Source organism: Lissotriton helveticus, chromosome 8 (assembly GCF_964261635.1).
Source record: "Lissotriton helveticus chromosome 8, aLisHel1.1, whole genome shotgun sequence".
Classification (NCBI taxonomy): Eukaryota; Metazoa; Chordata; class Amphibia; order Caudata; family Salamandridae; genus Lissotriton; species Lissotriton helveticus.
In genome coordinates this window covers 806816010-806839957 of record NC_136069.1, presented here as the reverse complement: position 1 = coordinate 806839957, position 23948 = coordinate 806816010, and the positions used below count along the sequence as shown (strand labels likewise).

The window sequence follows — 23948 nt, the reverse complement described above, 5'->3', positions numbered from 1 at the left end:
AGGCGCGTGTTTGCGCCGCAGAGGCGGCGTACAGCATACCCCCTACATATAAACTGATCCCCAGATTACCGGGGGAAATTGCTGCCTTTGTACACTTATGCGCTGACGTGATAGCTGAAAATAACTTCCATTAGCACTATAAAAACTCCAGCTGTCACCAAATGAATTTCATTTGATACCAACAGAGAAGAATATTGGCTATTGGGGCGTCCTTTGTTCGTGGTTATTTACAGTTAGCGAGAATCCATGTACCATTGTCAAGAAACCAGAAGAATTATCCAGATTTTTCTGCGTTCAAAGGGACCTTCAACGATTTTCATAAATTCCTCCGCTTCTGTGGAGGACGCGGCGTTTTGGAGTTCGAACAAGGGGAGACTGTGACACAAGGGTACTTTATATTCATTATAATTATTACAAGAAAGCTTGTCTATCAATATTGCCAGAAAGTGGTTGCAAAAAAATTCCAACGGTGCAATATTTTCACTAGCTAGTGAATTAAGCACTTTAAATGGGTTAACAAGTCCTTGCAGAAAATGTTTAACCCACTTACTTAATTGCTGAACATGAAGGATGTGTTTAAGCGAGTTAAGTAGTTGCAGGTGGGGCCACCGGCACTTATTTTTAGGCACGGGCAATTCTTGTTTTATATTATTTATGCAGATTTGTAGAGTGCACTATCACCCGGGAGGGTATCCTGGTGCGGAGCAGGTGTGAGTCTAGACGCACCTAGGGCCTAGTGGGACTACGCAAAAAGTCAGGTCTTCAGCTTCATGCGGAACTCGAGAAGTGAGGAGGAGGTTTTTATGTGTAGGTGCAGGTTGTTCCATGCTTTAGGAGCGGTGTAGGAGAAGGCTCGACTGCCGTATCTGGTTTTCTGTATGCGTGGGATTTGTGAAAGTAGAAATCCGGACCAGCGGAGGTGTCTGGAAGGTTTGCGGAAGCAAATGCGATTGCTGCCATATGCAGGGCCAGTGTTTAGTAGTGCCTTGAAAGTTTGCATTAGGAATGTGAATTGTGCTCGTTTGTGAATGGGGGGCCAGTGGAGCTCCTTCAGGTGTGATGTGATGTGAGTGTGGCTTGAGAGGTTGAGAGTGATTCTGACCACCAAGTTCCGAATGGTCTGCCGTCTTTTGAAGTTTCATTTTTTTAATCCCAGCATAGAGGGTGTTCCCATAGTTCAGCTTTCTTGTGGCCAAGGAGTGTGTGACAGTTTTCCAGGTCCTGATTGGGAGCCATTTGAAAATCTTCCTCAGCATCTTAGCGTATGGAAGCATGAGGTGGTGATAGCTTTGACTTGGGCGGTCATATTGAGCTTGCTGTCAAAGATGATCCAGAGGTTCTTGGCGTGGGTGTTGCTCCTCGTTCTGTTGGCCACCAGATGGAGACCCACTTTGATGTGCTCTTCCTGAAGAGCATGATTTAGGTCTTGCCAGTGATCTGCTTTAGACAGTTGGGAGCCGATTTCCATAGGGCCTCAGCCACGAGGCATCGTGGGGGGCCCACACTTGTGGCTGGGCCCCACACTCGTGGTGGGACCTCCACAATGGGTATTGTGAAGCCCTTGGTGAATTGGTCCTTTGTTCTTCATCCAGTGGGCGATTTCAGTCATGCAGGCATTGACCTTTATCTGGGTAATGAGTGTCTAGTCCAGTCCTTGAGGGAGAGAATGAGTTGCATGTCATAGGCATAGGAGAGGACTTTGACATCATGAAAGGGGATAAGGATGGTTAGAAGGATCATGCATGCGTTGAAGAGAGTGGGGCTCAGCGAGGATCCTTTCAGAACTCCTCAGATGAAGTCTTGGGCATCCGAGATGTATGGTGCCAGCCTGTCTTACTGGGTCATTTCTGTCAGGAAGGAGCAGATTCATCGGAGTGCATGTCCTTGGATTCCAATGTCATTCAGGGGTTAGATGAGGATGGATTGGGAGACTGTGTCAAATGCTGCGGAGATGTCAAGGAAGATGATGGTTGACATGTATACTTTTTCTAGGGTCATGCAGCTGTCAGCTGCAGCAGTGATGTGGGCAGTTTCCATGGGTCTGAAACTTGACAGTGCGGTGTCTAGGACTTGGTGGTTGCTGAGGTATGACCATCATTAGACTTTGACCCAGAACAAGAGAGAGATAAACATAAAATGAGTTAAAGAGGAAAAAGAGAAAGACGGGAAAACAGCGAAAAAGGGAGAGGGCAGGTAGAAAATGAACAAGCAAGTGTGAGCTGAGGGGCAGGGAGTGACTGGCGATTGATTAAAGATGATGGATTAAAGATTAAAAATGAGGGTTGGTGGGTCCCCCTGGCAACTACCAGCTCAACGTAAGCACTGCCTGCAAATATAAAACACCCACCAAAGGCCCATACCTCTTGCTACAAGTTGACCACATCTCCAACCATCCTCTATACATAGAACACAAAGTATTACTTTCATCATCAAAATGACAGCTAGAACGGATTGCTGAAGATATGACAGAATTGTTTTAGTTGCACCCATTACTTAATTTAAGACTGCAGAACCTTCCATGTGAAGAGACTTCTGTTACTTGGCAACGGTATAAGGTTTGAAATTAAAAAGTGACGACACAAAATTTTAAAAAGACCAGGTTAGAAAACGATGTCTGACAAAAAAATTGAAACTAAGAAATGTAAATCGATAAGTATTAGGGAGGCCTTTAGGATGAACATTAGGGTAAGAATAAGCGTTAGGCTAAAAGTAAGGATGTGCATTAGAATTAGGGTATGGTTAGAGTTAGGGGAAAGATATGGGTAAGAGTTAAAGAAAGGGTTAGAGATAGAGTTACCATGCATCCCAACAATTACAAGAGGAAAGTGGGAGATTAAAAAAACAAAAACAGTATAATTTCTCCCATTAACTTCTACTGAGGCCTGAATCAGGTCTGTTGTCATGTATGGGACATGCAAGTGTGTTGCTGCGGAATCGGAGATCTGAAATGCAAATATAAATTGTTTTCTTACCTGTCAGGGGCACAGAGAAAATGCTATGGCAGGCAGAGAGAGCTTGACAAACCTGTTTTAGGAGCAGGTTACTTTGCAGTACATACTCCAAGTCACACATTCCAATTCCCTGCCGGCTGAAGCCTGCAGAGGAATCAAGTTTTTGCATGCAGGAATCGGGAGGTGGTAGACTAGCTTTGAAATCGGTAGGCTTCCACCTAAATCGGGATGGGTTGACATGTATGGATTAGGGGTTATCAGCATTGATACTGCTAGGGTTATAGTTAGAGTGGATTAAGGCAAGGCTTAGTGTCAGTTTTAGGGTTAGAGACAGGCTAAGGATAAAGATTAGAGGAAAGGCTGGAGTTATGTTTGTGACATTATTATGCATAGGGATATTGTGATGAAGTGGGTAATGGTTTGGCTTAGTGTTAGGTTTGGGGATGGGGACAGGGATGGAGTAAATGTTGAGCTTAGCTCTAGGGGGTTTAGGTTAGTGATGGGTATATACTAGTAAGGGGTAAATGATGAGATTATCATGAAGATTAGGGCTGATAATTAGGGATCCAGTCAGTCAAAAGAAGGGGGTCAATGGGCTTTTGGGGAGGTCCAAATGTACATGTCCTAATATACTGTGAAACAATAGAGTACGGAGTTCCTCAGTGGGTCATGGAACACAATAGAAGGGGATGTGTGATGAAAGGTTTGTCGGAAGTCCTCTATGGAGGGGAATTCCTCCTTTCGGAACCAGGGCCCTCACACACCCAGCAAGCTATGGGTCATGCTTCATCATATGGGCCTGCTCCTCATCAGGTCGGCGCTGCAATAACCAATGGGCACCCATAAAGGGGCTCTTTAATGGAGATCTTTTGTTCCTTGCCGTATAGGTGCTGTGTGTGTAAGGGGCCTAGTATGTGTTGATGTAATAGTGGAATGTGCAGAGTAAAACAGGGGTGGGATTCCTCTAAATAATTGTATTCAGGGAGGATCCTAGCCTGGTTAAAAAGAATATAGGAGAGGCGACAATCTGGCTACAGTGTGTCGGAAATGCGCTCTACTCCTAGGTGATCGACATGTTTCTCGCCTGATAGTCACGAATGATCTGCGGCGATTCCTCAGGACCGTATGTGAAAAACTATCTACAAATAGTGGTAATGTGTGCAACTACATACCATACAGTGGTTCTACGGGAACTGTACCCACAGGTAAGAAGCCAACCTATGGAGGGAACATATTTAGAAAAACATCATATATTATTTGTGCATTGATCATCATACATCAAACAACAATTCATTAAGTATATCCATGACCTATAAATATAGATCAGGTACGGCTTGATCAATGTAGCTTGATTATTCTAGTTATCAAACGTGGAGAATAAAAGTGTGCAGTGCTATTGGTGATATGATTATAGCACCACCGTGACTTAAAATACAATAAAACCAGCAGGAGTGATGAAGTAGGCTGTGATAGGGGTGTTATTGAGACTTATCTAAACCTCACCTCAACTATGTAAGATCGTGCCTCATTAGTTGCAGCAGGAAAAGGACACAAGTAATGTTGTGTCTAAATAAAAAGAAGTTTAAAGGCAGTGATTAGCAGGTATGTTAGAAAACCGCTAATCAGTAACTCGTGGCCCAGTTTAGTCGCCAACAAAGCCGTGCAGTGGCGCTAGGAAGGCAAGGCAGTATGCGAGGTAGACCGCCCCTCCTACTCGTATATTTATAATGACCCCTGTTTATCTTAGTCTCGGGCTCTGGTGGTAGCTCGGAATGCACTGCAGCTGGTGGGTGGCCCAACTGGGTCGGGCCCGGTACTACAGTGCAGCCGAGGACCTTCGTGAGCCCATGTGAGTAAGCAGAAGGATTCAATAGTGGTAAGGACTGAGTTGTTATCTCTACAGCACTGGTCGCCACAACCGCTTACCTCCGCTGCTAGTAAGTAAGTAAGTAAAATAAGCTTTATTCGATTTATCAGAAAATCATAAAAGCATACAAGTACAGTTTATACCATAAATCTAAAAACAATTTTCACGTAAGCAGGAAGTATATAAAACATTTTTCCGAAAATTAAAAGTCTGTGATAGACATTTGAACGGAAGGCCTCATTTTGCAGTGTTCAGTTAATTTAAGCGTGTAAAGCTTAAGTCATTGAGTTTCTGTATTTCATCACTGACATTAGAAAGCGAGAAACAACAAAGATGACGTACTCCTCATCCAGCAAGAGTAATTTCAAATATGCAGATTTACATGTTCTTATCCCCCAGCGTTTGAGTAGTGGTAAAAGGAACAGTTTCCTCGGGGTGGTGTACAGGTTACAAAAGAACATGATATGGATGTTACTCTGTGCTGAATGATCATCGCATGGGCAAATTAAGTTCAAAGAGGCCCAATCATTCTGTTTTGGGAAAGTGACCATGCGAAAGAAAATCCCTAAGCGCAACCTAGTAAGGAGCATGCGAGGGTAGGGTGCAGTTTCAGTCCTGAGATAAAATTGAAGGCCTTCAGTGGGGGTAATTTGCTGGTAGCTCAGGGTGGTATTTTTAAGTTTCTCAGTGTTCCATCTGGCACTTTCTAGGTGTGTAATTAAAAGTTTTTTGAGAGCCGGCCTAGACAGGGATTCTAAAGACTCTGGATCATCATAAAATTCGGGGTGACCAATATTAGAGAACATTGTCTGAACGTATCGTAACCATTTAACCTTTGATACACCATCCAAAGTCAAACAGTCTTTGCTGAGCTCTCTGTTCAATTGGCATTCCACGGTAGTCCAAATTTTATGCCAAAGCAGACAGGGTGATAACTTTATAATGTCACTAAGGTATTTGAGGCCAGCCTCAATGTGGATCTTAAAAGTCGAAGTGGTTTTGTGCATGCCTAGTAAGTAGCAGATAAAAATTTTCTCGCAAGTTTGTAGTGAGGACACATTCTCGAAGCCCCATAAACCTGCTCCATAGGTGGCCGTCGCTATACACTTTGCCCGGTAGATCTGTAACATCTCAGCGATAGGTTTACCCCCAATTTTGGCTGCAAAGGTTCGTAGGGCCCCTATAGCGCGGGTGAAGGCAAGTTTCCTAGCAGATACTGCATGTTTCCACCTTCCTCTCCTATTGAAAACAACGCCCAGGTAGCAGAAGGTGTCCGTGATCGCAATTTTTTGCTGCTCCAAGTATATTGAGCATTGTGGTGTCTTGTTTTTTTGGGAGCAGGTCATGGAGAAAGTCTTAGAGATATTCACCCTCAGGTTTCTTTTACCCATGTAGGATGAAAATTCTGTTACAGCTCTCTGCAAGCCCAACTTTGTCCTAGACATAATTGCCGCGTCATCGGCATATAAGAGAATGGGTACAGGCCTACCATTGACAGCTGGGTAATCACTTGGCAAGTTTATTAAATTCTCTGCGATGGAATTTATATAAAAACTAAACAGCAGGGGCGCAAGTAGACAGCCTTGCCTAACCCCTCTGTTTATGGCAAATTTTTGAGTGCATTGCCCCTGGGTCCCGAACCTCACTCTTGCCCCGGCCTCTCTGTATAATTCTTTTATGAATATGATAATGATTGGATCCACCCCAATGTGTTCCAATGTTGACCAGAGCTGCGCATGGTCCACACAATCAAATGCGGAGCTAAGGTCAACAAAGGTAACGAACAGGTCCCCTTTCTTGGCCTCAGTGTATTTAGAGACCAGTAAAGACAGGTTTAAGCATTGTTCCTGTGTCCCCAGTCCCTTTCGGAACCCATATTGGAGCTCCGAGATGACCTTTTTCTCTGCTTCCCAGTACTGAATCCTCTTAAGGACGATCCTTCCTGCAATTTTCATGAGTCCGTCCAATAGCGATATTGGACGGTAGCAAGCAGGATCGTCCCTGTTCCCCTTTTTAAAGACGGGCACTACGATTGCATCTGACCAGGTATTAATAAAGCCACATTTGTTTCCCATATTTAAAACGTTGGTTAACAATGGAACCCAGAAAACCAGATTTGATTTATAGACGTCCACTGGTGTCTGATCAGGGCCGGGAGCTTTCCCTGACGGGCTTTCCCTAAGGGCATCTTCCACTTCTAGAGTGGTAAAAACCAGTTCAATTGGATAGGGGGGTGCTGAGAAGGCACTTAACGGGTAATCCTCTGTTATTTCATCCAAGGATGAAGTCGCCTTTTGTTGATTCTGGGTGTCACCCTGGCTGTTGGTATAAAGGTTGCCATAATGTTCTACCCAGAGCTCTGCCGTAATTGCTACGTCTATGGAATTGTCACTATCTTTTGGGCTATATACAGATCTTATAACTTTCCAAAAAAGATTGGTGTCCTTGTTCCTAGCGGCTTCACCCAGGGCTTCCCATGCCTCCATTTTCATTTTCGCCCTGCGCTGGTTAATTGCCTGCTTATACTCTCGTCTCGCATGGCAAATTTGAACCCTGTCTTTTGGGATAGCAGATAGAGATTTCTTTAGTTTTTTCAGAGCAGCTGTACACCTGGAGTCAAACCACCCGCGTTTGTGCTTCCCATTCTCTTTGTGACTCCTAGTTAGTGCGTCTTTTATGTATTGCTGGATATTAGAGAAAGCAGCCATGATGGCCTTTGGGTCAGTGTCTTCTTCTAAACAGACAAATATGTCTGTAGAGCAAGACGATATGAAATTCTGGAAGAAAGTTGTAGGATTCGTTTTCTCCCATTTTATTACATACCCATTGATCTTTGTTAGGGTTACCTCAAGTGGATAAAGAGCCCCGCTAGATTCCTTTGCTATCCCCTCTGTCAACCTTACCCCAAAGGTGATAGGATAATGATCGCTTATTGGGTCATCCCGAATCTCCCAAAAAGTTATAAAGTTGGGATTAGTGGGCGATATTAGTGCAAAATCGATTGTAGTTTCACAGCCTCTTCCAATATATGTTGGGGCAAAGGGAACCGGGGGGGAACATGCCTGGTTGATAAAAGTGAGGTCAAAAGAGAATATGATGTTGTTGAGGAGAGTCCCCAAATTGGTGTGTGAGAAGTGAAAAGGACCATCCTCCCCGAGGTCTGAAAGGCCGCACAAACCTAACTCAGAAGACGGACAGATGGCACAATTGAAATCTCCCACCCACAGTACTACGTGGTCCCCCGTGCTTTGATCTCTCAGTTTGTGAATATGGTGAATCATTTTATTCAAGATCAATTCCACTTCCTTAGGTGGCATGTTATTATAAAAATTTACTAGTATCACCTTTTGTGTGGTGCCCCATTTAAATAAAATAATTTGGAAATACTGATCAGAATGAAAATTATATACTTTTACGTCCCCTACATTCGAGATGTATATGCACAGGCCCCCTTTATTGCGACCCTGGGGTGATGGAACAGCGGGTGAGTGAAATGTTCGGTAGCCCTGGATGTGAGTTTCCTCCATAAGCCAGGTTTCTTGCAGACAAAGAATGGCATACTTCTTCACAATCTCCAACCAAGGTTTGTGGGTGTTCTTACTACCCAAGCCTGCTACATTCCAGGATAGGAGAGAGTGCGTTGAGTTTCTGTTTTTCTGATAAAGTTGACCCTCGTTCCCCATTATATCTTTCGGATCTAGGGAGTGTGCCATCTCTATCTGTTGTGTGACCTGTACAGGAGGGGCATGCTGTTCAGGGCGGGACTGATCTACCCCCATTAGGATTGAATTTTTGTTAATGGGCAATAATTTATCATTCTTAATGGCATCCATTGGGTGGTTGTGGGTACTAAGAGGGGATGAAGGAACAGTAGTTCCCAGTCAATCCACCTGGTCTAGGCATTCAAACCTATTCCTAGTAGGTACTCCTTCCCACCAGTTGTTAGTGAGTTGCCATCCGTGCCCCTGACCTTTCCATCTGTGATTGTGGGCTATAGACCAGGCCCCAGGTAACTCTGCAGTCTGTTTAGGAGGGTAAAAGAAGGTGAGGGGTCTGGTGACGATAGATTGGTCAGTAACATATGGATCCCATGTGGTGATAAGTTGGGCTGTATGGGGGTCTGCAAATGAGACCACAATACAGTCTCCAGGTATGGATTTATGAGTGCGACCCACCCAGGGGACTCGCCTGACCATTAGGACCCCGCTCCTGGAGGTGTTAGAGAGCTGCCTATTGAGGTTTAACCAGTGGATCACCTTATTCTTTAGAGACCACTGGGTCTCCACCGAATGAGGATCAAGTGAAGGTACCCCAGCCAGGATGACAACATAGGGCCCGGCATCAGGGGGGAGATCAATGTAGCCCCCACGAAAATTCTGGTGACTTTGATGTTGGTTGACAATACGCTGAGGAAGAGGGCTGGTAATCTTACTCGACTTATGGGCTGCCCTAGGAATAGTTTTGGGCTGTATCTGTTTATTGGGGGGTTTTATGTCTGATTTTAATGGGTTTGATGTAGAGGGAACAGAAACGTTTGGAATTGTCCGAGGTTTGGGAATTGGAGTAGGTTTTGGTAGTGGTGGGAGCAAAGTTTGATGAACAGGGGAGGCAGCGTTAGGGTCTGGAGCCGGTTGGATGCCAGCGTTAGGGTCCAGAGCCGATTGGATGCCATCATTGCTTTCCTGGGGGACACCCTCAGCGATACGGGGATATGTGGCCTCCAGCTGTTTTAGGCTAAGAGTGGCCAGGGATACTAAGGTCTTATCCATCTCAAGGAGATGATTCTCAATACGTGACAGTCTTAATTCAAAAGGTGACAATAGTTGTTTTAAAGTAACCCAGACTGTTTTGAGAAAGTCTTCATCGTCACCCGCCTTGTCCGTATCCCTCCCTAGCTCGTTTTGCCCTCCCCCTATTAAGTTCTCTCTACAAACAGGGAGGTGCTCTAAAGCAGGGGCGAGAGTGATGTTAGAATGGTTGTGTTCACTATCACCCCCTGTTAGCTGGATGACTGAGTTTGATGTTTGTGTGAGCTCCCCTGTATTGGGCAGTGTTCTTCTGTGATTGAAAAACTGCTGCCTTGCAATTTTTGCTTTTTTGCGGGCGTAAGCAGATCTTGCATAATTTTTCTTTTTCAGGGCTGGGCCATCTAGATTTTTCCTTTTTACTACAGAGGAGGAGGGGGCAGGGGTGGAGATGTCCGGCCGAGTGATAGTGATTCCAGGTCCAGTGGGCACATGTCCCTCAGCAGGTTTAGAGGTCATGGAGGTAAAGATAAAGGTGGGCTCTGGTGGGAGTGGAGAAGAAGGGGAAGGATGATGGATATCGGCGTGAATTATCAAAGGAAGAGGGCGTGAGGCATGTTGGGGGGATGCAGCAGACGCAATTTTTCCCAAGGAAGATTTTTTGGAGTTTGCAAAAGTTTGAGAAAGCCTGCGCGCAGCATCTAGCTCAATTGAAACCCTCTTCTGCATTTTAGTAATTTCGGCGTCAATTGCCAAATTTGTTTTCACAAGAAAATCATCCAAGGTCCCATTTGGCTTGCTCAATCCCAGTGCAGTCTTGCTGCGACTACCCCGAGAGCACATGATGTGTGGTAGTTACAGTTCCAGAAGTGTGCTCACTAGTATCGATGTGGAGGCACAATGACACGAACCAAGGGGGGTGGGCCAGGCCAGTCCTCTTAGGCCTCGAACGGCCTCAAACGGTCCCGCCCTTGTCCCGGGCTTCTCCCGGCGCCCTCCCGCGCCGCGGGAACTAAGGTCCGTTTTATACACTAGTAGTGGCTATCGTGGGTTGGTGGACAGGGGGGTGTGGCCAGCGGGGAGAGCAGCCCAGGTGTGAGCAATGGGCGCGCAGGGGCTCCTGGATACTGGAGTCCCTGCCTGTGCTCGCAGCCCCGCCGGCTCCTCTGCCTGCCCGCTCCTCCGCCGCAAACTCTCCACAGTCAACAGCCCCAGATGTCCAAGCGCTGCGGGACCCGCGAAGCGGGTCCGGCGAGGTCAGGAAAGCCCCCAGAGGTTAGGAGTCAAACAATGAGAGCAGGATCCCTCGGAGAGGCGCACCCTCAGCCAGCGACACGGAAAACAGCAGAAGCAGTTAACAGGTGATCCGCTGCTAGTAGGAGATGTAGGAAGAATTCTCAAAGCGTCTTCAATACTCATCTGCTCCAAAAAGAAGCCCAATGGTTGACCTACCCCGCACCGCTGCAACCGGGATGGTAATGTCCCTCGGTGTGGGCTGGTCTCAATAGAACAAAAATAATATAAGGAGAGGTGCATGTGCTTTTTATTTCACCTCCACCGTAACACTCTGGTGATTATACTGCATGCTCCGTCTTTCTTTGTTTAAAAGAAGAAAAAAGAAAGAAAAATGGCTTGGTGCAGTGTTACATTCCCCACCACTTCGCTACAGCATAGTAGTGGGGGAATGGCACTTGCCTGTAGCCCCGGCCCTCATGGGTCACGGCAGAGGGGGTCCTGGTGTCCTCTCTTCCCTGAAGACAGCTGGACTCAAGCACGACGCCTTTAGACTTTCTCCTGTCGTCTGCCTCCATTTGGTGCCCGATCTCCAGTCGCGTCTTTCCCATGCTGTTCTCACCAGGCACCTTCTCCTCCAGACTCCCCTTCACGCAGTCCTCGTTCTTGTCCTCAGTGTCTTCTTCCATTTTGGGCACTTTTTCCTCTCCCTGTTCCACGTCTTCCTTTAACACCGCTCCGCGTGTTTGCGGCTTTTTTCCCGACGTAGCAGTCACGTGGTCTTGCACTGCTGCAGAGGCAACCTTGATTCCCCCCAACTCTACCACCGTCATCATATCATATGTTGTTGTAATTCTGCACCTTCCCACTCGGGGAGTGCTCGGGATTACAACAACATATGATATCTAACACAAAATATCTGGAAAGCGTTCCTTCAACCCCGTCAATCTCTCTCTCTCGCTACTAGCTGGAGCCAAGATTTCGTCGGGAGAGGCTAGGTGTGGAGAGGGCAGTTGATCCGCCGTGATGAGGGTCAAAGGGGAAGAACCCATGAATCTGGAGTAACACAGAGGAGCCTCTTGATAGGAGTAAGCACCTCGACCGGTATACATTGATAAGGGTCATGCCCAGGCAATCCGGGCACTGAATCTGGTGAGCATTGGTATCGGTCGCATCAGACACTTCAGGTCTCAAACACAAAGAGTTGCAAATTCTATGGCTCCCCGGAAATGAAAAAGAACAATTGATGGACAGAATGCAGAACAATGTCATACATTCACCCCAGTACAGAGATCTGGACCTAAATCCATCGTTTTATGCTCACCATGCCATTCCAGTTTGAACCCAGCCATATGCAAATCAGTCTTGACCCTGCGCCCAATGGGAACAGTTCAGCCCGAACTGCCAGGCCAGGTCCTCCCTGGACTGGAAACAAGCATCCTAGTACCGGTTTCGGGCATCAGCCAGGATAGCTTGACTCGAGTGGGATGGAGAGCACGGGACCCAAGTCTTGACATACCCGTCCCACTCCCATTAACTTCTACTGAGGCCTGAATCAGGTCTGTTGTCATGTATGGGACATGCAAGTGTGTTGCTGCGGAATCGGAGATCTGAAATGCAAATATAAATTGTTTTCTTACCTGTCAGGGGCACAGAGAAAATGCTATGGCAGGCAGAGAGAGCTTGACAAACCTGTTTTAGGAGCAGGTTACTTTGCAGTACATACTCCAAGTCACACATTCCAATTCCCTGCCGGCTGAAGCCTGCAGAGGAATCAAGTTTTTGCATGCAGGAATCGGGAGGTGGTAGACTAGCTTTGAAATCGGTAGGCTTCCACCTAAATCGGGATGGGTTGACATGTATGGATTAGGGGTTATCAGCATTGATACTGCTAGGGTTATAGTTAGAGTGGATTAAGGCAAGGCTTAGTGTCAGTTTTAGGGTTAGAGACAGGCTAAGGATAAAGATTAGAGGAAAGGCTGGAGTTATGTTTGTGACATTATTATGCATAGGGATATTGTGATGAAGTGGGTAATGGTTTGGCTTAGTGTTAGGTTTGGGGATGGGGACAGGGATGGAGTAAATGTTGAGCTTAGCTCTAGGGGGTTTAGGTTAGTGATGGGTATATACTAGTAAGGGGTAAATGATGAGATTATCATGAAGATTAGGGCTGATAATTAGGGATCCAGTCAGTCAAAAGAAGGGGGTCAATGGGCTTTTGGGGAGGTCCAAATGTACATGTCCTAATATACTGTGAAACAATAGAGTACGGAGTTCCTCAGTGGGTCATGGAACACAATAGAAGGGGATGTGTGATGAAAGGTTTGTCGGAAGTCCTCTATGGAGGGGAATTCCTCCTTTCGGAACCAGGGCCCTCACACACCCAGCAAGCTATGGGTCATGCTTCATCATATGGGCCTGCTCCTCATCAGGTCGGCGCTGCAATAACCAATGGGCACCCATAAAGGGGCTCTTTAATGGAGATCTTTTGTTCCTTGCCGTATAGGTGCTGTGTGTGTAAGGGGCCTAGTATGTGTTGATGTAATAGTGGAATGTGCAGAGTAAAACAGGGGTGGGATTCCTCTAAATAATTGTATTCAGGGAGGATCCTAGCCTGGTTAAAAAGAATATAGGAGAGGCGACAATCTGGCTACAGTGTGTCGGAAATGCGCTCTACTCCTAGGTGATCGACATGTTTCTCGCCTGATAGTCACGAATGATCTGCGGCGATTCCTCAGGACCGTATGTGAAAAACTATCTACAAATAGTGGTAATGTGTGCAACTACATACCATACAGTGGTTCTACGGGAACTGTACCCACAGGTAAGAAGCCAACCTATGGAGGGAACATATTTAGAAAAACATCATATATTATTTGTGCATTGATCATCATACATCAAACAACAATTCATTAAGTATATCCATGACCTATAAATATAGATCAGGTACGGCTTGATCAATGTAGCTTGATTATTCTAGTTATCAAACGTGGAGAATAAAAGTGTGCAGTGCTATTGGTGATATGATTATAGCACCACCGTGACTTAAAATACAATAAAACCAGCAGGAGTGATGAAGTAGGCTGTGATAGGGGTGTTATTGAGACTTATCTAAACCTCACCTCAACTATGTAAGATCGTGCCTCATTAGTTGCAGCAGGAAAAGGACACAAGTAATGTTGTGTCTAAATAAAAAGAAGTTTAAAGGCAGTGATTAGCAGGTATGTTAGAAAACCGCTAATCAGTAACTCGTGGCCCAGTTTAGTCGCCAACAAAGCCGTGCAGTGGCGCTAGGAAGGCAAGGCAGTATGCGAGGTAGACCGCCCCTCCTACTCGTATATTTAAAATGACCCCTGTTTATCTTAGTCTCGGGCTCTGGTGGTAGCTCGGAATGCACTGCAGCTGGTGGGTGGCCCAACTGGGTCGGGCCCGGTACTACAGTGCAGCCGAGGACCTTCGTGAGCCCATGTGAGTAAGCAGAAGGATTCAATAGTGGTAAGGACTGAGTTGTTATCTCTACAGCACTGGTCGCCACAACCGCTTACCTCCGCTGCTAGTAAGTAAGTAAGTAAAATAAGCTTTATTCGATTTATCAGAAAATCATAAAAGCATACAAGTACAGTTTATACCATAAATCTAAAAACAATTTTCACGTAAGCAGGAAGTATATAAAACATTTTTCCGAAAATTAAAAGTCTGTGATAGACATTTGAACGGAAGGCCTCATTTTGCAGTGTTCAGTTAATTTAAGCGTGTAAAGCTTAAGTCATTGAGTTTCTGTATTTCATCACTGACATTAGAAAGCGAGAAACAACAAAGATGACGTACTCCTCATCCAGCAAGAGTAATTTCAAATATGCAGATTTACATGTTCTTATCCCCCAGCGTTTGAGTAGTGGTAAAAGGAACAGTTTCCTCGGGGTGGTGTACAAGTTACAAAAGAACATGATATGGATGTTACTCTGTGCTGAATGATCATCGCATGGGCAAATTAAGTTCAAAGAGGCCCAATCATTCTGTTTTGGGAAAGTGACCATGCGAAAGAAAATCCCTAAGCGCAACCTAGTAAGGAGCATGCGAGGGTAGGGTGCAGTTTCAGTCCTGAGATAAAATTGAAGGCCTTCAGTGGGGGTAATTTGCTGGTAGCTCAGGGTGGTATTTTTAAGTTTCTCAGTGTTCCATCTGGCACTTTCTAGGTGTGTAATTAAAAGTTTTTTGAGAGCCGGCCTAGACAGGGATTCTAAAGACTCTGGATCATCATAAAATTCGGGGTGACCAATATTAGAGAACATTGTCTGAACGTATCGTAACCATTTAACCTTTGATACACCATCCAAAGTCAAACAGTCTTTGATGAGCTCTCTGTTCAATTGGCATTCCACGGTAGTCCAAATTTTATGCCAAAGCAGACAGGGTGATAACTTTATAATGTCACTAAGGTATTTGAGGCCAGCCTCAATGTGGATCTTAAAAGTCGAAGTGGTTTTGTGCATGCCTAGTAAGTAGCAGATAAAAATGTTCTCGCAAGTTTGTAGTGAGGACACATTCTCGAAGCCCCATAAACCTGCTCCATAGGTGGCCGTCGCTATACACTTTGCCCGGTAGATCTGTAACATCTCAGCGATAGGTTTACCCCCAATTTTGGCTGCAAAGGTTCGTAGGGCCCCTATAGCGCGGGTGAAGGCAAGTTTCCTAGCAGATACTGCATGTTTCCACCTTCCTCTCCTATTGAAAACAACGCCCAGGTAGCAGAAGGTGTCCGTGATCGCAATTTTTTGCTGCTCCAAGTATATTGAGCATTGTGGTGTCTTGTTTTTTTGGGAGCAGGTCATGGAGAAAGTCTTAGAGATATTCACCCTCAGGTTTCTTTTACCCATGTAGGATGAAAATTCTGTTACAGCTCTCTGCAAGCCCAACTTTGTCCTAGACATAATTGCCGCGTCATCGGCATATAAGAGAATGGGTACAGGCCTACCATTGACAGCTGGGTAATCACTTGGCAAGTTTATTAAATTCTCTGCGATGGAATTTATATAAAAACTAAACAGCAGGGGCGCAAGTAGACAGCCTTGCCTAACCCCTCTGTTTATGGCAAATTTTTGAGTGCATTGCCCCTGGGTCCCGAACCTCACTCTTGCCCCGGCCTCTCTGTATAATTCTTTTATGAATATGATAATGATTGGATCCACCCCAATGTGTTCCAATGTTGACCAGAGCTGCGCATGGTCCACACAATCAAATGCGGAGCTAAGGTCAACAAAGGTAACGAACAGGTCCCCTTTCTTGGCCTCAGTGTATTTAGAGACCAGTAAAGACAGGTTTAAGCATTGTTCCTGTGTCCCCAGTCCCTTTCGGAACCCATATTGGAGCTCCGAGATGACCTTTTTCTCTGCTTCCCAGTACTGAATCCTCTTAAGGACGATCCTTCCTGCAATTTTCATGAGTCCGTCCAATAGCGATATTGGACGGTAGCAAGCAGGATCGTCCCTGTTCCCCTTTTTAAAGACGGGCACTACGATTGCATCTGACCAGGTATTAATAAAGCCACATTTGTTTCCCATATTTAAAACGTTGGTTAACAATGGAACCCAGAAAACCAGATTTGATTTATAGACGTCCACTGGTGTCTGATCAGGGCCGGGAGCTTTCCCTGACGGGCTTTCCCTAAGGGCATCTTCCACTTCTAGAGTGGTAAAAACCAGTTCAATTGGATAGGGGGGTGCTGAGAAGGCACTTAACGGGTAATCCTCTGTTATTTCATCCAAGGATGAAGTCGCCTTTTGTTGATTCTGGGTGTCACCCTGGCTGTTGGTATAAAGGTTGCCATAATGTTCTACCCAGAGCTCTGCCGTAATTGCTACGTCTATGGAATTGTCACTATCTTTTGGGCTATATACAGATCTTATAACTTTCCAAAAAAGATTGGTGTCCTTGTTCCTAGCGGCTTCACCCAGGGCTTCCCATGCCTCCATTTTCATTTTCGCCCTGCGCTGGTTAATTGCCTGCTTATACTCTCGTCTCGCATGGCAAATTTGAACCCTGTCTTTTGGGATAGCAGATAGAGATTTCTTTAGTTTTTTCAGAGCAGCTGTACACCTGGAGTCAAACCACCCGCGTTTGTGCTTCCCATTCTCTTTGTGACTCCTAGTTAGTGCGTCTTTTATGTATTGCTGGATATTAGAGAAAGCAGCCATGATGGCCTTTGGGTCAGTGTCTTCTTCTAAACAGACAAATATGTCTGTAGAGCAAGACGATATGAAATTCTGGAAGAAAGTTGTAGGATTCGTTTTCTCCCATTTTATTACATACCCATTGATCTTTGTTAGGGTTACCTCAAGTGGATAAAGAGCCCCGCTAGATTCCTTTGCTATCCCCTCTGTCAACCTTACCCCAAAGGTGATAGGATAATGATCGCTTATTGGGTCATCCCGAATCTCCCAAAAAGTTATAAAGTTGGGATTAGTGGGCGATATTAGTGCAAAATCGATTGTAGTTTCACAGCCTCTTCCAATATATGTTGGGGCAAAGGGAACCGGGGGGGAACATGCCTGGTTGATAAAAGTGAGGTCAAAAGAGAATATGATGTTGTTGAGGAGAGTCCCCAAATTGGTGTGTGAGAAGTGAAAAGGACCATCCTCCCCGAGGTCTGAAAGGCCGCACAAACCTAACTCAGAAGACGGACAGATGGCACAATTGAAATCTCCCACCCACAGTACTACGTGGTCCCCCGTGCTTTGATCTCTCAGTTTGTGAATATGGTGAATCATTTTATTCAAGATCAATTCCACTTCCTTAGGTGGCATGTTATTATAAAAATTTACTAGTATCACCTTTTGTGTGGTGCCCCATTTAAATAAAATAATTTGGAAATACTGATCAGAATGAAAATTATATACTTTTACGTCCCCTACATTCGAGATGTATATGCACAGGCCCCCTTTATTGCGACCCTGGGGTGATGGAACAGCGGGTGAGTGAAATGTTCGGTAGCCCTGGATGTGAGTTTCCTCCATAAGCCAGGTTTCTTGCAGACAAAGAATGGCATACTTCTTCACAATCTCCAACCAAGGTTTGTGGGTGTTCTTACTACCCAAGCCTGCTACATTCCAGGATAGGAGAGAGTGCGTTGAGTTTCTGTTTTTCTGATAAAGTTGACCCTCGTTCCCCATTATATCTTTCGGATCTAGGGAGTGTGCCATCTCTATCTGTTGTGTGACCTGTACAGGAGGGGCATGCTGTTCAGGGCGGGACTGATCTACCCCCATTAGGATTGAATTTTTGTTAATGGGCAATAATTTATCATTCTTAATGGCATCCATTGGGTGGTTGTGGGTACTAAGAGGGGATGAAGGAACAGTAGTTCCCAGTCAATCCACCTGGTCTAGGCATTCAAACCTATTCCTAGTAGGTACTCCTTCCCACCAGTTGTTAGTGAGTTGCCATCCGTGCCCCTGACCTTTCCATCTGTGATTGTGGGCTATAGACCAGGCCCCAGGTAACTCTGCAGTCTGTTTAGGAGGGTAAAAGAAGGTGAGGGGTCTGGTGACGATAGATTGGTCAGTAACATATGGATCCCATGTGGTGATAAGTTGGGCTGTATGGGGGTCTGCAAATGAGACCACAATACAGTCTCCAGGTATGGATTTATGAGTGCGACCCACCCAGGGGACTCGCCTGACCATTAGGACCCCGCTCCTGGAGGTGTTAGAGAGCTGCCTATTGAGGTTTAACCAGTGGATCACCTTATTCTTTAGAGACCACTGGGTCTCCACCGAATGAGGATCAAGTGAAGGTACCCCAGCCAGGATGACAACATAGGGCCCGGAATCAGGGGGGAGATCAATGTAGCCCCCACGAAAATTCTGGTGACTTTGATGTTGGTTGACAATACGCTGAGGAAGAGGGCTGGTAATCTTACTCGACTTATGGGCTGCCCTAGGAATAGTTTTGGGCTGTATCTGTTTATTGGGGGGTTTTATGTCTGATTTTAATGGGTTTGATGTAGAGGGAACAGAAACGTTTGGAATTGTCCGAGGTTTGGGAATTGGAGTAGGTTTTGGTAGTGGTGGGAGCAAAGTTTGATGAACAGGGGAGGCAGCGTTAGGGTCTGGAGCCGGTTGGATGCCAGCGTTAGGGTCCAGAGCCGATTGGATGCCATCATTGCTTTCCTGGGGGACACCCTCAGCGATACGGGGATATGTGGCCTCCAGCTGTTTTAGGCTAAGAGTGGCCAGGGATACTAAGGTCTTATCCATCTCAAGGAGATGATTCTCAATACGTGACAGTCTTAATTCAAAAGGTGACAATAGTTGTTTTAAAGTAACCCAGACTGTTTTGAGAAAGTCTTCATCGTCACCCGCCTTGTCCGTATCCCTCCCTAGCTCGTTTTGCCCTCCCCCTATTAAGTTCTCTCTACAAACAGGGAGGTGCTCTAAAGCAGGGGCGAGAGTGATGTTAGAATGGTTGTGTTCACTATCACCCCCTGTTAGCTGGATGACTGAGTTTGATGTTTGTGTGAGCTCCCCTGTATTGGGCAGTGTTCTTCTGTGATTGAAAAACTGCTGCCTTGCAATTTTTGCTTTTTTGCGGGCGTAAGCAGATCTTGCATAATTTTTCTTTTTCAGGGCTGGGCCATCTAGATTTTTCCTTTTTACTACAGAGGAGGAGGGGGCAGGGGTGGAGATGTCCGGCCGAGTGATAGTGATTCCAGGTCCAGTGGGCACATGTCCCTCAGCAGGTTTAGAGGTCATGGAGGTAAAGATAAAGGTGGGCTCTGGTGGGAGTGGAGAAGAAGGGGAAGGATGATGGATATCGGCGTGAATTATCAAAGGAAGAGGGCGTGAGGCATGTTGGGGGGATGCAGCAGACGCAATTTTTCCCAAGGAAGATTTTTTGGAGTTTGCAAAAGTTTGAGAAAGCCTGCGCGCAGCATCTAGCTCAATTGAAACCCTCTTCTGCATTTTAGTAATTTCGGCGTCAATTGCCAAATTTGTTTTCACAAGAAAATCATCCAAGGTCCCATTTGGCTTGCTCAATCCCAGTGCAGTCTTGCTGCGACTACCCCGAGAGCACATGATGTGTGGTAGTTACAGTTCCAGAAGTGTGCTCACTAGTATCGATGTGGAGGCACAATGACACGAACCAAGGGGGGTGGGCCAGGCCAGTCCTCTTAGGCCTCGAACGGCCTCAAACGGTCCCGCCCTTGTCCCGGGCTTCTCCCGGCGCCCTCCCGCGCCGCGGGAACTAAGGTCCGTTTTATACACTAGTAGTGGCTATCGTGGGTTGGTGGACAGGGGGGTGTGGCCAGCGGGGAGAGCAGCCCAGGTGTGAGCAATGGGCGCGCAGGGGCTCCTGGATACTGGAGTCCCTGCCTGTGCTCGCAGCCCCGCCGGCTCCTCTGCCTGCCCGCTCCTCCGCCGCAAACTCTCCACAGTCAACAGCCCCAGATGTCCAAGCGCTGCGGGACCCGCGAAGCGGGTCCGGCGAGGTCAGGAAAGCCCCCAGAGGTTAGGAGTCAAACAATGAGAGCAGGATCCCTCGGAGAGGCGCACCCTCAGCCAGCGACACGGAAAACAGCAGAAGCAGTTAACAGGTGATCCGCTGCTAGTAGGAGATGTAGGAAGAATTCTCAAAGCGTCTTCAATACTCATCTGCTCCAAAAAGAAGCCCAATGGTTGACCTACCCCGCACCGCTGCAACCGGGATGGTAATGTCCCTCGGTGTGGGCTGGTCTCAATAGAACAAAAATAATATAAGGAGAGGTGCATGTGCTTTTTATTTCACCTCCACCGTAACACTCTGGTGATTATACTGCATGCTCCGTCTTTCTTTGTTTAAAAGAAGAAAAAAGAAAGAAAAATGGCTTGGTGCAGTGTTACATTCCCCACCACTTCGCTACAGCATAGTAGTGGGGGAATGGCACTTGCCTGTAGCCCCGGCCCTCATGGGTCACGGCAGAGGGGGTCCTGGTGTCCTCTCTTCCCTGAAGACAGCTGGACTCAAGCACGACGCCTTTAGACTTTCTCCTGTCGTCTGCCTCCATTTGGTGCCCGATCTCCAGTCGCGTCTTTCCCATGCTGTTCTCACCAGGCACCTTCTCCTCCAGACTCCCCTTCACGCAGTCCTCGTTCTTGTCCTCAGTGTCTTCTTCCATTTTGGGCACTTTTTCCTCTCCCTGTTCCACGTCTTCCTTTAACACCGCTCCGCGTGTTTGCGGCTTTTTTCCCGACGTAGCAGTCACGTGGTCTTGCACTGCTGCAGAGGCAACCTTGATTCCCCCCAACTCTACCACCGTCATCATATCATATGTTGTTGTAATTCTGCACCTTCCCACTCGGGGAGTGCTCGGGATTACAACAACATATGATATCTAACACAAAATATCTGGAAAGCGTTCCTTCAACCCCGTCAATCTCTCTCTCTCGCTACTAGCTGGAGCCAAGATTTCGTCGGGAGAGGCTAGGTGTGGAGAGGGCAGTTGATCCGCCGTGATGAGGGTCAAAGGGGAAGAACCCATGAATCTGGAGTAACACAGAGGAGCCTCTTGATAGGAGTAAGCACCTCGACCGGTATACATTGATAAGGGTCATGCCCAGGCAATCCGGGCACTGAATCTGGTGAGCATTGGTATCGGTCGCATCAGACACTTCAGGTCTCAAACACAAAGAGTTGCAAATTCTATGGCTCCCCGGAAATGAAAAAGAACAATTGATGGACAGAATGCAGAACAATGTCATACATTCACCCCAGTACAGAGATCTGGACCTAAATCCATCGTTTTATGCTCACCATGCCATTCCAGTTTGAACCCAGCCATATGCAAATCAGTCTTGACCCTGCGCCCAATGGGAACAGTTCAGCCCGAACTGCCAGGCCAGGTCCTCCCTGGACTGGAAACAAGCATCCTAGTACCGGTTTCGGGCATCAGCCAGGATAGCTTGACTCGAGTGGGATGGAGAGCACGGGACCCAAGTCTTGACATACCCGTCCCACTCGGGGTGACAAATGCATAAAGAACAATTGATGGACAGAATGCAGAACAATGTCATACATTCACCCCAGTAATCAATCAATCAATGATACCATTTGTAAAGCGCACTACTTACCCGTGAGGATCTCAAGTCGCTGGGGGTGGGGAATGCTGCTACTGCTCGAAAAGCCAGGTCTTGAGGAGTCTTTTGAAGGTCCGCAGGTCTTGGGTCTGCCGTAGGTGGGAGGGGAGGGTGCTCCAGGTCTTGGCAGCGAGGTGGCAGAATGATCTGCCGCCGGAGGTCGCTCTTCGGATGAGGGGGACTGTGGCGAGGGCGAGGGCGGTGGAGAGGAGCTGGCGGGTGGCGGTGTGGAAGCTGAGTCGTCTGTTGAGGTACACTGGTCCGGTGTTGTGGAGTACCTTGTGTGCGTGGGTGAGGAGCTTGAAGGTTATCCTCTTGTTGACGGGGAGCCAGTGCAGGTCGTTCAGGTGGGGGGTGAGATGGCTGCAGTGAGGGATGTCGAGGATCAGGCGTGCAGAGGGGGTCTGGATGCGTTGTAGCCGTTTCAGGAGTTTGGCTGAGGCTCCTGCATAGAGGGCATTTCCGTAGTCCAATCTGCTGCTGACGAGGGCCTGGGTGACCGTTTTTCTCGTTTCGGTGGGGATCCACTTGTAGATCCTGCGGAGCATGCTGAGGGTGTTGAAGCAGGAGGAAGAGATGGCATTGACCTGCTTAGTCATGGAGAGGGTGGAGTCGAGGATGACCCCTAGGTTGCGTGCATGGCCGGTGGGTGTTGGGGCTGTTCCCAGTGTGGTCGGCCACCAGGAGTCATCCCAGGCCGAAGGGTTGGATCCGAGGATGAGGACCTCCGTCTTGTCCGAGTTCAGCTTCAGTCGGCTGTTCCTCATCCATTCAGCGATGACCTTCATTCCTTCGTGGAGGTTGGTTTTGGCGGTGTGGAGGTCTTTGGTGAGGGAGAGGATCAGCTGGGTGTCGTTGGCATAGGAGATGATGTTGAGGTCGTGCAGTCGGGCGATGTGGGCAAGTGGTGCCATGTAGATGTTGAACAGCGTTGGGCTGAGGGATGAGCCCTGGAGTACGTCGCAGATAATCTCGGTGGCTTCAGAGCAGAAGGGGGAAGGTGGACGCTCTGTGTTCTGCCAGAGAGGAAGGAGGTGGTCTAGTCCAGGGTCTTCTCTTGGATCCTGGCACCGTGGAGGCATGTTCATAGTGTGCTGTGGCAGACCGTGTCGAAGGCGGCTGACAGGTCCAGAAGGATGAGGGCCACGGTTTCTCTGTCGTCTAGCAGGGTCCTGATGTCATCGGTGGTGGCGATGAGGGCAGTTTCGGTGCTGCGGTTGCTGCGGAACCCAGACTGGGAAGGGTCCAGGATGCTGTTCTCCTCGAGGTAATGGGTCAGTTGTTTGTTGACGGTCTTCTCACTGACCTTCGCCGGGAACGAGAGCAGGGAGATGGTCCGGAGGTTCTTGAGGTCCTTGGGGTCCGCCTTGGGTTTCTTGAGTAAGGCGTTGATCTTGGCATGCTTCCAGCTCTCCGGGAAGGTTGCTGTCTCAAAGGAGAGGTTGATGACTTTCCGGAGATGGGGTGTGATGGCTGTGCTGGCTTTGTTGAAGATGTGGTGTGGGCATTGGTCTGACGGAGATCCAGAGTGGATGGTGTTCATGATCTTTGATGGTGTTGTCGTCGGTGATGTTGATCCAGGAGAGCAGGCGGTTGGTGCGGATGGTGGTCGTGGGGGCGGAGGTCTCGGTGGTTGTCGGGTCGGTCGTGGCGTTGATGCTGTCCTGGATGTCTGCGATCTTGCGGTGGAAGAAGGTGGCCAGCGATTCGCACAGGTCTTGCGAAGGTGGGACGTTGATGGTGTTGGAGCTGGGGTTGGAGAGTTCCTTCACGATGTTGAAGAGCTCTTTGCTGTTGTGTGCATTGTTGTCCAAGCGTCTTTGAAGGAGGCCCTTTTGGCAGATCTGATGAAGTGATGGTGTCTGCGGGTGGCGTTCTTTCGGGCTGCGTAGCTGCCCGGTGTTTGTTCACGGAGCCAGTTCTTCTCCAGTTTTCGGCAGATTTGCTTGGAGGCCTGGAGGTCTTCAGTGAATCAGCTGGCTTTCTTGCTGGTGTGACTGTTGGAGGGCTTCTTGAACGGAGCGAGTGTGTTGGTGCAGTT

General features: G+C 47.4%; 1 long non-coding RNA gene across 1 annotated transcript in view; it reads left to right on the top strand.

Annotated features, from left to right (window-relative positions):
- The first annotated feature begins 279 nt into the window (after nt 1–279).
- The window catches only part of LOC144771780 (uncharacterized), a 37857-nt gene continuing 14188 nt past the window's right edge, over nt 280–23948 (top strand). Inside the window, exon 1 of the long non-coding RNA XR_013599472.1 lies at nt 280–388. This is a non-coding gene — a long non-coding RNA (uncharacterized LOC144771780). The remainder of the gene's footprint in view (nt 389–23948) is intronic.